Source organism: Eubalaena glacialis, chromosome 5 (genome assembly GCF_028564815.1).
Source record: "Eubalaena glacialis isolate mEubGla1 chromosome 5, mEubGla1.1.hap2.+ XY, whole genome shotgun sequence".
Classification (NCBI taxonomy): Eukaryota; Metazoa; Chordata; class Mammalia; order Artiodactyla; family Balaenidae; genus Eubalaena; species Eubalaena glacialis.
In genome coordinates, this window is record NC_083720.1 from 123,273,505 (window position 1) to 123,290,331 (window position 16,827).

Genomic DNA, 16,827 nt, shown 5'->3' on the forward strand with positions numbered 1-16,827 from the left:
TTCTTCCACTAAACTGTTTTTCTTGAGTCCTTTCTATTTATAATGGTTTCTGTAAAGTCTGTGGTATACTCTTCCTTGCAATCGGAGCTCAGTAGATGTTTTCTGAATTGGATTCAGTATTTACAAGAGCAGACAGGGGTCAGTTGCTTTAAGTGAATCTTGAAGTATCCCAGTTTCTTGGAGGACATCTTTAAATTAAAATCCCCAGCAAAGTCAAGGGAAGCTACTGCAGTGGAATGACAGGTTACTCATTCTCCTGAAATGCTGTTTAATCTTTTTCCCTTACCGGCCCAAAGATCTAAAACAACTCTTTATTTCCTTTGCCATCACAGAGTGTGACTAATAAATCAGCAAATTAAGTAACATCCAGTATGGTAGGATTTTAATCATTCCACCATGTGGCTCACCAGGGCAGTGATTTTCAAAGGGGTTGCAAGATTTTTTTTTTAAAAGAACAATGATAATAATAGTAATAGTGATGTTCATAATTATATTGGCTAACATTCATTAATTCTGTGTCCTTTCTGTGTATTTATCTCACCTATTTATCCTGTCAGTTCTATGAAGTAGAAAGAATTAGCATTCCGATATTACAGATGAGAAAGGAAGGTTTACAGAGTTTAATTTCCTTGCCTAAGTTCACACAGCTAGTAAGATGTTTTGGTGATTGCAGTTATATGACTGTTCTTATAATGACTGTTACAGTCAAATAATCAACATTGCTTTTAACTGTTAACATTTCTTCAGTCAAATAACTTTCTTAAGGGGTGAATTTAAAATTCTTACCTATCTATGTGATAGTCCTTCCTGGAGAGCTATGGCTTAGACTTGAATTTCTCATCCAGCAATCTGAACATTCAGATAATGATGCAGTAAAATCTTTTATGGGACACTCCTCAAGATGGTTATATGCTAAGGGAAGGAATAAGGTATATTTTCATAATTTTTGACTCCTATAAAGTACTTTTCTCCTCAGTGCAGCATAGAAAAGCTCTAAAATTGCAGCTCCTAAGGAGGGTAATCTGCAATTATTTACCATGTCAATCCACAATATCTCATTTTATCATTTTTGTGGAAAGACAGAATAGAAAAACACCCAAACTTGCACGAATATTTTAAAAGCCATACTCACTGGGGGAGGGAGGAAACTAAGTTAGATAATTGCAAATTCCATTTCAGTCTGTTGCATTCCAAGTAAATGTTCTGTCCCAACATGGATTACATCTTATCTTTTGAAATGATTGAAGCTAATTCTTTTCCTTGCTCGAGTGCTAGTCTTGTTCCCATGTGAGAAAAGAGATAGAAGCAAAGAAAACAGGGCTGAGGATCTGTGGCAGTCACCCTTGTTTTCAGCTGCGGGGGAGAGGGGACCTTTGGGGAAGTTATTTGTCATTTAAAGCAAGTGGTTCCCAAGGCAGCTGCTGAATGGAGCTGAATATTTTGTTAAATGATTTTCTTCTCTGACCTTTATTACTAATAAATCTTTTTAAGAAGCATTTAAAGGGTGAAAAGAAAGGTTGTTTTTATTAATCTCTTTTCTTTTTACCCACAGAACCCAAAGAAATGGTGTCACCTGGCAAGAGATCTGCTATCCTTTATGAAAAATCAGACCAAGGTAATGCTTATTTTAGTATATATATTAGTCTGTTTAACTCTGATATATTCAACTGGTTGGTTTTTCTTGATTACTGGTTTTAACTATTGAATAATCCATCAAAAAAGTAAATCATTATCTGAAAAGTAAAAGGAATGATTTTTGATGACCATCATATTTAGGAAGTGACCAGTAAATTTTAAAATATATATTAGCTTGAAGCACTGTGGTTAATGATTAATTTTCCGACACTACTCTTGCATTTATGTTAATGTGTGGATAGGATCTTGACTAGAAGATTGTACTCTCTTTGTTTGGAAATAGGTCCAATTAGTGTATTACATTTACAAATGGTAGACAATAAGAGAATCAGATTCTGTTAATTAAAATTTTCCTCTTATTTAAGCATCAGTCAGATGGCTTTACATATTATTTTTTTAATAGACAAAAAAGTTCAGTACAAATTCCTAGAAAAACTTCATCGAGTTTGACGAAGACACTCTTACACAAAACATATATTTTCTTTGGAAAGATTGAATTATCATACAGTTGTTGAATAGCATGCCTGATTATACTCAACGATTGCATATTTAGTTGCTAAGTTTTCCAATTGCTATGTGTTTTGTTTATATATGTTAGCCTAAGAATATGAACAATCATGCAAATTTTCTAATGACATATACGTGTAAGCAAAGTGGAGCGTAGATGCAGATATAAAATGTGTGTATGATTTATGAATAAAGGTGATGTCTCAAGAGAGTTTTTAATAGAAAAGTTTCTGAAAAGTTAGAATTGTGGTGGGAACTAAGCCCATCTATCAATACTATCTGCTTATATAACTATGAAGATATGATGTCGCTTTGTATATATCAACACACATACTGGATTTGTTGAAATGTGTACTAGGTCACATACTAATTGGAACTAACTGGGTTCTATTTTTGACAAATTGTCGAATTCCTATAAAACAAATGAGCGCTGAAACAAAGGAAGCATTTGAATTTAATGGACATCAGCAGAAAACTGTTTTATGAACTTTAATTTGCAGTGGAGCAAAAATATATTTAGGTTGAAATACAAACTGGGGTGTTTCTACTTATTTTTGGCTTTTAGTTAATGCTTCAAGGGAGGTGTAAACCCCTTAAGGAAGTAGCTTCTCTCCTGTAATGGTGATTTTAAATTGTAGGCACACTATACTAAAATGGTAAGTCAAACTATAAGATATTTTTAAATGGTTAATGAAATCAATGGAGGGTTTCCTTTAGCTTAGAACTATTAACTGTGACTCCCTAAAGAGAGGCATTATAATGAGAACTAATACCTAGACAGTATGTGGAAGAGGTTGAAGCTGAGTGCTGTGATACAAGCATAGGGAGATGTATGGTAGAAAAATGCTGGTTGAGACGGAATCAGTAGAAGATGACACAGTAAAGACAGAGAAGGAAACACACTGAGTAAGATGGAGCTAATGAAGAGGGTCAAGGATCCATGCCCTTTAGAATGAAAATAAGGATGAAGAGAGGAAGCACAGACTACCCAGGATGCACTCATGTGAAATTTTTCTTTTTTTAGAGGTATGTATATACTAATACATTCAATTTTATTAGGCTTTGATTTCATTTATTTAAGATAGGGATAAACTTCGAACTGAATGTAGCAAAGAAAGATTTGGGGTGTAGGAGGGAAATTCCCATTAATATGGCAGAATGTCCAGCGTCATGTACCCGGAGTAACAAAGTTTGCTTCTCCCTGATGTGCCAGTAAAGAACCAGTTCTGTATACTGGCAGTCCAAGCGCTTTGGTCTGATAACACTCCCAAAGAGGTTATACTCTAGGATGCTGACTTTTGTGTGGAGGTTGGGAGTTGGGTAGGAAGGAGTAACTGGGGTGTGAGAAATGGTGTTCATGTCATCACCTCTTTAGGTTGGTCCTTTGGACTCATTGAAATAGGGGTGTCTGCAACTTTATAAAATATTCCTGTTAATAAGGCAAAGAGTGCTAATGTTCTGATGCTCTGTCTCTATTATCCTAAATGGGAGCATTTAAATTTCAGTGTTTAAATAGTAGTTCAAGGCATATTAGTGAAGGTGCTATTTTTGGACAAATGGGACCATTCAGCCTTTCTCAGTTGCATGTGATGACTAACACACTCATTTTGTGTACCATTAACTCTGGCAATGGGGCTTGGAGAGCAATCTTTTGGGTTAACAGGTACTTTTGTGTGTGCAGATACCTGAAAGTTCTACATTTGACTTTTTCAAAAAGGGTCTAAAATAAGTTTTCATGTAGTGTTTCGTTATGTAAAGTTATTGATGTCTGTTGGTCACAATAGTCTTAATTTTGTTACCCCAAAATAGAGGCAACTTTACCTAGTTGGGTTAAAATATCCTTCTCTATACCTAGTAAGATTATGCACAGAAACAGAGACCATTATTCTGTTCTATTTTTACACAGGTTTATATATCCTGGAAATAAGTTGAATTTCAATTAAGAAAATTTCATGTTTGTAATTTATTTGTATTATGTAGGAATATTAAGTATTATTCTCATATATATTTAACTTCCCTGTAGGAAAGTGAAATGGGATATTAAGGGTTCAGCAGTTTTTTGATGTACTCTAAATACATTTTTGAGAACTGAAAATAAACTGTCATAAGGCTAGTTAGTATACAGTGTTCTTTATGTTCTAGGGCACTAAGAAAAAAGGTATAAATATGTTGTTTAGAGATTGGTTTCATTGCGGTTTATTATTATTGGCTGTAGAATATTTTGTAGATGTAGTACACATTGAAAATTTTTTTAAAGGATAAAATTCTTCTGATATTTTAAGAGCTTATTACAAATTATATTTTATATTATTTTTAATAAACTACTATAAAGTAACAATGGAAAGTAAAGCGTCAGATTTTCAGGTTGATTAATAAGTTAATGACCATGAATTACAATGAGAGTTACAAATATCTCTACACATGTGATGAAAGGGGTGATGTAATTGTCACGATGTTTGGACTAATTCACATAGGATAGACACAAGGCTTTACAGAAATAGAGCTATAACATCAGGCATATATGCTCCCAAAGAGAATTTAAACTGAAAGTCAGAGAACAAATCATTGAACACTTTCATTGAGAAGTGATTAAAAAGTAATTCTTAAAGAGGACTTTATATGAGGAAGAGTTATTATGATCATTTTTATGAATCTGCCTTTTTTGTTTTTTTATGATTTTCATCATTTGCCAAAGTTCTTGGTACTCTTTCCTCTTCTGAGTATTAGATTCTGTGGGATACTCCATCTTTTTAAAACTTTAAAGAAAACTCCCAAGAATAGTCTTAATGGAATAGTCATATAGAAGCCATAGCATTGTCTAGAATTGTCTCCTGCTAATGTTCAAGTTCTTGCATCGACTCCCCACATCTGTTGCTTACCGTATTGGTTTCTCTCTTACTACACTGTATACCCTAAACATTCTTGTCTTTCCTTATGCTGATAACTCCACTCGGAATGCCCAGTCTTCTTTTTCCTTATTCCAAAGCCTACATAACCTTAAAACTGTTCTTTAGGGGGCTTTCTGAGTTCCTCATCGTGCTACAACTATTTCTCTTCCTTAACCCACATTTAGTCCGTAAAGTAACCTAGATACACTATCTGTCACACTGTCACTGATTTGCGTATATTGCTCTGTAGTAGCTCTCTTGTGTGCGTGTGTTTAAATATGTATGTATATGTACATATAGAACTTTATTATGTGTAAAGATACACACACAGACATGGGACTTTTTTTCCTTCAGTGTGACTGTAAGGAAGATCCTTCTGTCATCTACTTTTACTCCTACTTGTGAGTGAAATAGACTTTGAATGAATGAGGTCCTTGCATCTCTAAGATTTCCACCAAAGGAATATTTAAAAGGCTAGAAGATTCCTTTGTACTATGAGAATTATAATTTAGCAATGTTTTGTATTAATTAGGACTAACTTGAGAACCTTCTCTCCCTTTATCATATCTTTTCAATGTGAATAAAATCTAAATTCAAATATACTGATTTATAAGGCAAATAATTTTCAGCTCTTGAGATACACTCCCGGACTTCTCTGCTGGCGCAGTGGTTGGGAGTCCGCCTGCCAACGCAGGGGACACGGTTCGATCCCTGGTCCGGGAGGATCCCACATGCTGTGGAGCAACTAGGCCCATTCGCCACAGCTGCTGTGCCTGCGATCTGGAGCCCGCGTGCCGAGACTGCTGAGGCCCGCGTGCCTGGAGCCTGTGCTCCATGGCAGGAGAAGCCACCGCAATGAGAAGCCCGCGCATCGCATCGAAGAATAGCCCCTGCTCGCCGCAACTAGAGAAAGCCTGCGCCCAGCAACGAAGACCCAATGCAGACAAAAAAAAAAAAATTAATTAATTAAAAAAAAAAAGTACACTCTCTTCACCAAAGGGACACTGCCTAATTCGATCACCCATTGGCTTTGTACCACTTTGCACATGTGATGGGAGGAAAATCTAACCTGAGCTACTCCACAAAGACACTTTTGCCTAAGAGTAAAACACTACCTATTTCATATCTTACATTAGAATCAATAGGGGGGAAAAGTTATATTGTAATTTGCCACCTCATTCATCAATTCAGTGTTTACCTACTATACTCACAAGTGCTTTAGGGGGAGTGGGGTATGGGTAGAACTTGAGTCTTTCTCTTGTTTTACACACACACATATGCACCCCTTATACACACATACGTACAGACATATAGAGGCTACAGAATAAATCTTTTTACTTGCTTGTAGAAGTTATCTCTCTGCTCCTTACCATTTTTCACATCAATATCAATTTCATCATTCATGTGGATGGTTGGAAACGTTAAAGCAGTCCCTGAGAGCTATTTTTAAGTTTTCAATAATTATTGAATCTCACGCATAGGGATTTCATGGCCATTTTGAATGTGCAGGTATGTTTGTGGACATGCAGTCTGAAATAACATATGCTCAGCTCTACAGTCAGATCTCTTTAGGCTGGCACCCTAAAAGTACCTAAATGCTAATAGGTGTGGAAATTGGGGACGGACTGTGGTTATTTGGGAAGTTGAGATAAAATTAAGACTGTTAGGGTCGGGACAGGGCTTTTGGGAATTGGGGCTTCCAGGGAACTGGCAGTTCCCAGTAAAAGGCACAGGACTGTGAGGGTAAACGGTTCCTTTAAGGCTTTAGCAGATGTGTTGGTTTTCCTTTCTTCAGTTTTGCGGTAGTAGCCTTACTTTGGAAGGGGAAGCACGTCACTGGAGGCAGAGTGGTGTGAGCAGAGGCAAATAATTTGTGACATGGGCTGTCCACTAGACTTTGCAGGCGCATATGTATGCATGTCTGTCCCTTTCTTTCTCTAGATTTATGTTTTTAATGCGTATAACATTTAAAAAATTATGCCACTAGATGTCAGCAGCAGCCTCCTAGGGTTCCTGGGGCCTTAATTAGTAACAAAATTGGTACTTCATTAGAACATCTTACCTGAGGATAGTAAGTACCTGTTTTGCAGGTTAAAAAAGTATTTTTGAGATATGAGGAGGAAGAATACAAGCATCATAAAATATTTAAATATTTTTTCAACTTGTTTTTGTTCACATGTGACAGGTTACTTTTACTCCCAGTATTCTCTCTACCAATGAGATGACGTGAAGAATATGTGTGAGGCTGAGGAATTGCTCAGAAATTGGACCTGATGCCAAAGCTTGAAATTTCTGTTTTAATGCTTTATGATTCATTTACGCTGTGATGGCACGAATATGTTTGTTTTGGGCTTGTTTCATTCTGTTTCTGTAGAAGCATTTTTGGAGCTACAGCCTATCAGAAGATGGTGTGGTATTAATTTTTCAGCATCCACATCTGTGCACTGTCTCCTTAGTAATGTCTAAACTCTCTCGGATCTGTGCTGTCTTGTCACAAGATACTCAGAACATTTTGATAGATGCCAAAGAGTATTATCGGTGTTTGCTCACCAGTTGACAAAGAAAACAATCCAGAAATACGAAAAGAATGCGATTTTTCATGAAATATAATACACGTAATTGTCGAGTCCTTAAAATGGCAGGTAAAAGTATAGCAAATGCTTTTTTTTTTCCAGAAATTAATAAAAAGTCATAGTATTGGTCAATGTTCAATAGATACTAGTAATGTTATTTTAAATAATGCAGTTAATATTTGGTCAAATCTGACTCACATTACCAGGAAGATCCAGACTAATCTGCTGGATTTTAGTTATCAGTTGAAACTCAGTCTCAGGTGATTAGTTATGAGTTGACTAAGCACCAAGCAGATTTTTAAATGGTTATGAAAAAGGTATGAAAAAAGGTTCCCATTTGGAACAACTCTTCTGGAAAAATTCTGCTTTCAATGCATTTAAAAAAATACCTTAGCAAAAGCTGGAAAAGAGAATTGTGGAAACATTTCCTGTCCTGAAACCCAGTTTTACCAAGGAATATACTAGTTGTAGATGTTACACCCTTATCACTTTTAAGATTTTCAAAAAATTGTTTTAGTTGGTTCGGGGAGAGGGCTAAGGAAATCATTCCTTTCACATTGAACTTGTTATATTTGAGAATTATTGGTTTACGAGATTATCAGCAAGTTTCTTATTTTCTGCCTTTCTGTTTTAGAACTGCTAGTGAAAAAGACTTACCAAGATTTTCCCCAAGACTGTGGTTGTTATTCTTTGATTATGTTTGTAGGTGATGAGGCAAACATTTGAAATCATGCTGCCGTTACTTGACCCATGTAATTTCCTCAGATGTAGCAGGTGCAGTGAGTAAGTGCCATTAATACATGGAAGGTACATTATTAGCCAGATGTTCAGTTAAGGCACTCTCAGCATTGAACCTGGTGTGGAAGCACACAGCTTGCTCGAGCTATTGCAGTCCCTGTGCTTCCAGAACTTAACCCTCCAGAAGGGGGTCAGGACTGGGATGTGACCAGGGCATCTGTCTTCAGTCTGTCCCTCGTTTCATCATTTGCAGATAGTTCAATGACACAGATGTATGTGAAGTCTTTTGAGTGAGAGATGCTGCCAGTTTCAAAGTGTTTTAGCTCCACATTAAGAAACTTACTCCCACTTTCACATGCACCAGTGCCTTCTCTTCAACCTGTTCTTTTGCCTGCGTGTTGACACGGATTAAGTTAAAGCAGACAGAGGGTCAGGTTCCCTTTGGGTGGTTCCAGAAGTCCAAACAACTCAGCCTGACGTTCAAAGACCACTTCTCTGCTGCTGCATCTCAAATCCTCCCAACCTCATTTCCACCCAATTCCTCACCCAGGTGTGGCTTCGTAGCCCGTACAACCTGGTTGAGTCCCACGCCTGTGTATGGTTGACTTATTTCTACCTTGTTGACTTTGCATTTGCTGTTACTTTTTTCTCCCCTCCCCAACTTCTTATTCTTCATTTCAGAAAGCAGAGTGTGGTAGGGACACTTCTCAGGAGCCAGATGGTCTGCATTCAGATTCCAGATTGCTGATTTATTAGTTTATTGCTGCCTGACCTAATGCAGGCCATTTAACCCAGGGGATCTCATATTGGTTTATTGTACAAAACTGTTAAAGAAAAATACATAAATAATTGAGTTAATGTTAATATTAACTTAGCATATTAATATTAACTTGTAATAGTTACTGGCACATAGTAAGCACTTAATATATGTTAGCTACTATTAATTCTATCAAGTCGGTCTCAAAATGCACTTCCATAAAATTTAACCTCAACTTTTACCCTTCTTCATACAGTGATTATTAATCTCATCGGTGTGTATTTGCAGCTCTACCTGCCCACCCACCAATACTTTTATATTTGATGATCTATACAACTGGGTGTATTATTTTCCTCTTCAGTAAAGTAGGATAATAATACTTGCCATAGCCATACCTAGGGTATGAAGACAAAACTGGAGAACAGGAGTAATAACAGGATTGGTGAGAATTATCACTCATCCTGCTTTTGTTATGTGTAAGGAACTGAATTAGGAGATTTCCTTCCCTTGTCTGATCACATAACACCATACATGTGTTTGGTGGGTGATGGCCAGAGAGGCAATGAATTCACATTTTTTGAGGATGAGGAGATGGCAGAACATCCAAATACAAAAGTCAAACAGAAACGGAAATGTGGAGTTGAGTTCAAAAGAGAAGTTACAGCGTGAGTTTGGAAACTTATGGAATTTGCCGGAAGCTGTTTAAGTGGGTGAATGACTTACCTGAGAGAGAGAGAGGGTAGACAGAGAAGAGTAGCCATGAAGCAAACCCCAGCTCCCCACACACACACCATATGCACACAGTGATCAGGGAGTTGAACCTCAGTCATGTGCTTCTCCAGTTTTTGTAAAGGTAAGGTGTATAATAATGTTTTCTTGGAACCAATGCATGTATTCTTTTAAAGTCTACAGCTGAAAATAGCATCAGACATAAAACTATTATGTCTGAAAATACTAGGGCAGATAAAATTACTCTTGTCCCAACTTTTGACGCAATATAAATATCATTAACGACAGTTAATCATGTAATAAAAGTGTTACTGTCCATTTTTTCCTGGGAGAAGTTTGATATTTGACCTAATTGGTGATATGTTAGCTGTGCATAGGTCAGATATTAGATGTTTGTACAGGACGTGTGAAGGGCTTTGGAGATCATGTACTTTTACTACATTGGCAATAAATATCTTACTTTCCATTATTAGAATATGCTTAGCTTTTGAAACTTTTCTTACTAATTTATTAAAACTGCAAAAAAGTTGATAGATCAGTATTCTCTGTTAGCTCTCACGACACTTGTGGTAGACATCTCCATTTTCTTCAGGAAGCTGGGAAACACATTCTGTGTGGTGCTGTCATGGATAATAATAACAGCAAATATTTATTGACTGCTTATTTGATGCCAGGCACTGTTCTAAACACGGTACAAAGCATTAGGGCCTACTGTTATCTCTGTTTCAGTTTTGTCATTAATACTGTGGAACAAACACCCAATGAGCAAAATTCATTGGCACAAGTCTGCAGATTATGTGGGTGGTTTACCCTGGTCTTAGCAGGTTTGCTCATGTCTCTGCAGTCAGCTGGAAAGTCAGCTGTGGGTTTGTCTTGCTGATCTTGGCTGAATTCTCTCATGTGTCTGTGATTTTGACTGGGACAACTAGGCTGATTTAGCTTTGCTCTGTGGAATCTCTGTTCCCACAACAGTTAAACTGAACTTGTCCTCATGGTGGTATCAGAGTTCAGAGAGAAAAAGAGCAGAAATGCTTAAGAGTCAGAACTAGCACAGGGCCATTTCGACCACATTCTGTTGGCCAAGCAAATCTCAAGTCTAGCTTGGAATAAAGGGATGGGAAAATAGACTCTGCCATTGGATGAAAGGAGCTACAAAATCACACTGCAATTGGTTGGATACAGAAGAGTGGAGACTTAGGGTCATTTTTACAGTCAATCTACCAGAATCTTTATTCTACACGTGAGAAAACTGAAATGCATTGAGGTTAAATAACTTATTGCTAGGGTGGACTAGGGACCTTCACCTGACCTATTATGGAACGTTATTTCCCAGGACCCAGTGGTTGGACAGGGGGTGGGTTTGTGACCTGAACAAAATTAATCACTGTTCTTCCACGAACTTGTTATACAAGAGAAAGATTCTTCCTTTAGGATCAAAAATTATCAGGATATTGACTTAGAGTTGCCAGTAATCTTTTGTTCTGCCAGTTGGAGAGGATAATGGGACAGTTGGGGGTGGGGAAAGAGAGAGAGACCGACAGACAGACAGACACACAAGAAAGAGACAAGAAACATAGAATGAATGAACAAGTATGAGAAAGTTGCAACTATATCATTTGAGCCGCTGGATCCAGCCATACTTGAAACTTTAAGCTTACTGGTTTCTTAAAACAATAAATTCCTATTTTGTTGTTAGTTTGGTTTGACTAAGGTTTCTATCATTGGAAGCCTAAACTATGTTATCTAACAGTGATGGATTATTTTGCAAAAATGGCTACAGCAATATTTCTAAACCACGTGCTCCTCCCGAACCTCCTTGGCACTCCCCACCAAGAAGTGAAGACTATTTTCCCTTCCTTTGAACCTGAGTGGATTCGTGTCTGTTCTAACGAGCAGAGCAGTACTGCCAAAGTGATGCTATGGGACTTTCAAAGTGAGGTCATAAAGAGTTTACAGAATCCTCCTGACTTTCTTTCTTTCTAGACACTTTCCCTTGGAGCCCAGTCACCATGTTGTGAGACACGCCTCATGGAGTAGCCATTTGTAAGGTGTTTTGGCTGATAGGCTAACAGCCAAAGGCCAGCATCATCCAAGTAAACAAGCCCAGATGATCCCAGCTCCCAGCCTTGGGACAATTCAGGTGATGATGAGTGGAACAGAGATGCACTCTTCCCTCCATGGGTCCTGCCCAAGTTGTTGCAGATTCATGAGCAAAACAAATGTCATAGATTTAAGTGACTAAATTTTGGGGTAATTTGTTACGCAGCCATAGACAACTGCAACACTATCATTACATTCTTACCCTGTAGCTCCTCCTCAGGACTCCCTTTACTTACTAAAACATATGTCAGACCCTGCTCCCACCCAGTGACTGCCATTCCGCTTTGACCCGTGCCTTTACTTAAACTTACTTCAATTTGCCAAGTAGTTGTGGACATTTTTTTTCAACGCTTGTTCCCCACTCCTCCCCCGACCCCCATTGGCTTTGTGATGTAGCTTTGCAGGGATGGAAATGGTTAGGGAACATGGGTTGGGATATGCATATTGCTCTATGCCCCTATTAAAAGGCTGGGAATCCTGACTTGATGAATTCACACTTCCATTTTCTAGCCCTATGCTGTTAAATATGGTGGCCACGAGGCATATGCACTTATTTATATTTGAATTCATTAAAATTAAATAAAATTGGCAATTCAGTTCTTTAACGACACTAGCTACATTTCAAGTGCTCAGTATTTATATGTGACTACTGGCCATCATACTGAACAGTGCAAAGTTGTAGAACATTTCCACCATCTTACTATGTTCTTTTGAATGGTGCTGCTCTAATTTGCCACATGTGGTCCAAGGCTAACTCCTTTAAACACTGGCATGCAATGACAAAAATCTTTTGACCCAGAGCAGAACTCTAAAGGATGTGGTCTCTATCTCCTAGGTATGAGCTCCAGGAGAGGACAGAGATGAGAATCTCTGCTCTAGTTAATAGGGTTATGTTTCATTTCCATTCACATGAAAAGGCTGTCTTTTGTAGCCTTTTCTGCATTCTTTTCTAGGCCCTGGACATGTGGATAATGGTTTATTTTCTTGGCTACATTAGTTCCCTTTCTTTAGTCCTGCCTGACTTTCAGAAAAATTCAATTCACAGAAGTTATCCCAGTTACAAATGCTATCCCTCTGAAAATACTTGGGGGCCCCGTTCTCCCAGCAGAGAGTCCTCATGAGCACACTGGGCTTCTGTTGACTTGAAAGTGAACTCTGGCTGTGGAGTGGATATTACTCCCTTAGAAAAGAAAAAGAATAACTTCCAGGCAAAAGGGCCTTTCTTCTCCCTAGGTGTAAATTTTCTTGAAAGCTTGTTTATTGATTTTCCTGGTAACAACTGAGCTTACAAGGTATAAAAGAAAAAAAAGGCAGGGAAATAATATCAACGATCAACAAGTTTATTCACCAGATTTATCTCACGTGTAGTCAGTCTCACAGGGCTGTGAAATGAAATGTACTATATGCCCTAATCCCAGTTTTATTATGGAGTCCATAGAATTTAGTTCATCAAAAGGGAAAGCAAATATTTAAACCTTCAAGCAAGGGTCCATCCCCATTATAAAAGGGACTGTGCCCGAATTAATGTCATCATGTGAAGAGAGTGCTAAAAGTGGGGTGAACCGAAGCAAACATGGCTGCTCAATGGGACGGTACTTGGTACAATTAAAATGGTGTTGATTTTGATCTCTGATCAGTCAGTCACATTGCCTGAAATAACCTCCCCTAGTAGCATTGGTCCTATGGGAAGGCATCTTCTTAAATTTCTGATCCATGTGATAACACTTTTAAAAAGTCTTATAATCAGGTAATTTTGGAAAATGCTGAATTTTATATCTCCCTCCTGTAGTTTTATGATGCACATTAGAATATTAGTCTCTGAAAATCCTGCTGTAAAGAAACCTGTTTAACTTTGTTTAACCCAACATTTCCTAAAATTCGTGGACCATGGAACCTTTCCTACTTTAGTATATTTTAATGTAATACTCACTGCATCCAGAGGCTAGGTTTCAAGAAAGCAAACTTTGTGAAATGTTGCTTTAGAATAAAACATGAATTCCCAAGAGGGCTTGCTTTATAACACAAAAGTTACCTAATAACACTGTAGCCATTAGCATCCATCCAGTACAGATTAACTTTCCTCAATGAGCAGGATCCTAGGACCCTGATGGTATGGGAGAGGCCATAACATGGAATGTTTTCTAAGGAGGGCTGTTTCAGGAGGGTTCCTGGGAAGTCAGATGATGGCTAACCATCTCCAGGAAGGTCTTTCCTGGGACATGAGACTTTCAGAGCTATGTTTCTAGGAAGGTCAATTTTAGAAGGCATCAAAAGTAGATGATTAGCAAAGAAACTTTTAATAGCTTCTGTGACTTCCAGATAGTGTTCAATCACTTCCTTCTCCTGTGCAAATAACCATTTCTCAGAAGAGTAGATCACTATCACTGTTTCTTCCTTCTCATTAACCATTCACTCTTTGACCTGTAACAATCTTTCATTCAATCTCTCATTCCAGTAAAACTCCTCTTTCACAGATAACCAGTTTTTTTTGTTTTTTTGTTTTTCTATTTGACAAATGTAGGGAACTCTTTGTGGGTGAACGTATTGCCCTCTAGGATTTTGGATTCTACCTAACTACTTTTAAGCTCCACATTTATATCTCCAGCCCAGGGCACCATTCTGAGCTTCAAAATTCATTCCCACAGGCATCTCATACTTACATCCAAAATTGATCTTATAAACTTTTACGCTAAACCTCTTTCTCCTATAGATCATTGGAAGAACCATTATTTACCTGGTCACCCTAGCCATATAGGAGTTGCTCTTACCCTTACCCCAATCAATCACATTTCTCAAGATAATCTCCTCTATCTTGTCATCCACATCTCCTTCCATGCCTTAGGCTCCAGAGTCAAATCATAGCACTTCTACCTGACATCTGAGTGATCCTGAACAAGCTTTCTAGTCTCTTATGCCTCAATTTCTCATTTATTGATGGGGATAATAGTAATGCCTAAGTGAGTTATTGTGAGCTTGTGAAAATTAAATGGAGATAAATTAAGGGAGTAGAGAGAAGATTAAGTTGATTAAATTGACTTTTTTTTGTCTCCCTAATGGAGGGAAAAAGTACTTATTTATTAATAGGGGAAAATTCTTAATGGGTTAGTTAGTGTTTTTACAGGAGCAAATGTCTCTTAAAATGCTATAGTAGTAAATAAACAAAAAAACTAAGGTTGTGATTTGGTTGGAATTCAGGGGAAAATGAAGTTACTAATATTTTTCTCCTCTCATTACACAGTTATTGTCAGGATTGTCAGGAAAATAAAGGAAAGGAATCGAATTATCTTTACCACCCATTAGGCCAACAGAATTGATTGTATGATGAAGTAGATAAAAAAGAAGGACCCCAGAGTAGCATCTCTAGGACATTTGTGTTATCTGTACAACCAGGCCAATGTGAAGATATCTGCATCTTGTAGGGTCAGCCAGCAGGAACACTGCTAACACAAGATTAAGCCCTGTATGAATTTCAGACAATTTCCTGTAAGTGTCCCTTATGTTTTACTTAATAGCTAAAAGCCCTATTAAAAATCATATTACACATAGAATAGTGCATAGAATAGTGTAGGAGAGTTACAGGGCCATGTGTACTCAGGCCTACCACCATCAAAATAAGAATACATGATTGACGATAGTCATTCGTTCTTTCAATAAATTTTAGTGGCCTCCTACTGTGGACCACTAATTCTTGATGCGGGGGATATAGTAGTCTACAAAATAGTCAGAAATCCTTGCTCTGCTGGATCTTATGTCCCAGTAAGAGGAGGCAGACAGTAAGCAAAATAAATAATTGTACTGTATTTAAGACAAGGGCTATGGAGAAAAATAAAGCAGGAAAGAGGGACAGGGCATCTTGTAATGGCATTAGAATGACATATTTAAAGAGAGAGGCTTGGAAATCCTCACTAGGAGGATGCTATTTGAGCAAAGACCCGAAGGAGGTCATGGAGCCAGTGAGTGGTTCTGATCAAAGGAATGAGTTGATCTGACTTTCTCCTTACCAGGATCACTCTGGCTACCCTTTGAGAATAGACACAAGGGGAGATGAGTCATTAGGCAACTGCAATAATCCAGGCGAGAGACGGTAGTGGATGGGGCTAGGGAGGTAGTATTGGAGGTGATAAGTGGCATAGGTAAAGTTCAATCTTAGTGTGTATGGCATCTCTGAGGCCCATGCTCTGTTCTTCAGAAATACCAGGGTTTCCAGAGAAGACTGAGGGAGGGGAACCAGGGAACAAAATCTAGAGAGATACACCAGGGAGATAGCAGGAGAATCATTAGAAAGTGATGTCACAGAACCAAAGGCAATGCAAGTCAGAAGGAGGTATGAGCAATGTTCAGCACTTCAGAGAATTCAACTGTGACTGTGTCTGAAGGGGGTCCCTCAACTCTGACAAGTAGAAGGTTGTCAGTGACATTATCAAGAGCAATTTTAGTGGATTTGCTAGAGCAGAAACACCAGACTGAGATCAGGAAGTGAAAGGGTGTAGACAGAGAATATAGGTTACTCATTTATGACCAGTGCTTGTATATATATCTCCCCAATCCACAGTAAGAAATACATTTTATATCGTGGTCCACTGCACATGTACACTCATACCAATTTGCATAGTTTTCATGACATAATTACTACTTTTTATATGTGCCATGCACTCCATTTTCTATTCTCTTCTATGTAATTTCTTTTAAAAAATGCTTGCCGCAATGTACTAAATTGATTTTATAGCCCACTCTAGGGTCTAACTCATGATTTGGAAAACATGATCATAATCAAGATAAAAGACTACCCATTTAGAACCATTGCCCACATTACCTACATGCCTGTCAGTCTCATATTTTGGCTTTTGTGTTGAAACTTTCAGAAACACAATCTCTTTTATACATATGGAATTTTTATACT

The 16,827-nt window shown here is 37.8% G+C and overlaps 1 protein-coding gene across 5 annotated transcripts in view; it reads left to right on the plus strand.

The window, feature by feature from the left end:
* The window catches only part of INPP4B (inositol polyphosphate-4-phosphatase type II B), a 752,704-nt gene that overhangs the window by 139,443 nt on the left and 596,434 nt on the right, over positions 1-16,827 (plus strand). For all 5 annotated transcript variants that reach the window (XM_061192573.1, XM_061192572.1, XM_061192579.1 and 2 more), the window contains exon 3: positions 1,553-1,615. The gene's annotated coding sequence lies outside the window, so the exon portion shown is untranslated. The remainder of the gene's footprint in view (positions 1-1,552; positions 1,616-16,827) is intronic.